Genomic DNA, 1,098 nt, shown 5'->3' with positions numbered 1-1,098 from the left:
CCTTCCTTCCCTCCTCCTTCCTACCTCCCTCCTCCCTTCCTTCCCTCCTTCCTACCTCCCTCCCTCCTTCCTTCCTTCCCTCCTTCCTCCCCTCCTCCTTGCTACCTCCCTCCCTCCCTCCTCCCTTCCTTCCCTCCCTCCTTCCTTCCTTCCCTCCCTCCCTCCTTCCTTCCCTCCTTCCTACCTCCCTCCCTCCTTCCTTCCTTCCTTCCCTCCTTCCTACCTCCCTCCCTCCTTCCTTCCTTCCCTCCTTCCTTTCTTCCTCCTTCCTTCCCTCCTCCTTGCTACCTCCCTCCCTCCCTCCTCCCCTTCCTTCCCTCCCTCCTTCCTTCCTTCCCTCCCTCCCTCCTTCCTTCCTTCCCTCCTTCCTACCTCCCTCCCTCCTTCCTTCCCTCCTTCCTACCTCCCTCCCTCCTTCCTTCCCTCCTTCCTACCTCCCTCCCTCCTTCCTTCCCTCCTCCTTTCTTCCTCCTTCCTTCCCCTCCTCCTTGCTACCCTCCCTCCCTCCCTCCTCCCTTCCTTCCCTCCTTCCTCCCTCCCTCCCTCCCTCCTCCCTTCCTTCCCTCCTCCTTCCTACCTCCCTCCCTCCTCCTTCCTCCCTCCCTCCTTCCTCCCTCCCTCCCTCCTGGTCACCCCTGCACCCCCAGCCTCAGAGTGTGACACCATCATCCCCCCGGGCCCGGTGCCCGCCGACCGCCTGGGTGACAGCCAGGAGGAGCCGGGGATGGAGCGGGGGGGAGGAGGGGGACAGAGCGAGCGAGCGCAGGAGGAGGCAGGGCCCGGCCCTTCTCCCGCTCTCCAGACCTTCCGGACCCGACGCGGCCATCCTCCTGCCTCATCCGGGTCAGTGTCCCCCGCCACGGGGCTCCCTCAGGTCTGCGGGGCTGTTAGTTACCAAGACGCCTCGAGGCTCAGGGCTCCCAGGGGTCTCTCCGTGTGGCCCCGGCTGGCCCAGACTCACTCTGTGGGCCAGGCTGGCCTCGAACTCACGGAGATCGCCCTGCCTCCTCCCCTCCTCCCCTTCCTCCCCTTCCCCCTTGTCCCTGCACCTCTCCCTCCTCCCCCTTCGCTCCCCTCCCTTCCTCCCCTCCTCCTTTC

Source organism: Meriones unguiculatus, assembly GCF_030254825.1.
Source record: "Meriones unguiculatus strain TT.TT164.6M chromosome 13 unlocalized genomic scaffold, Bangor_MerUng_6.1 Chr13_unordered_Scaffold_111, whole genome shotgun sequence".
NCBI classification, from domain to species: domain Eukaryota; kingdom Metazoa; phylum Chordata; class Mammalia; order Rodentia; family Muridae; genus Meriones; species Meriones unguiculatus.
Note: the sequence above shows the minus strand (reverse complement) of the source record.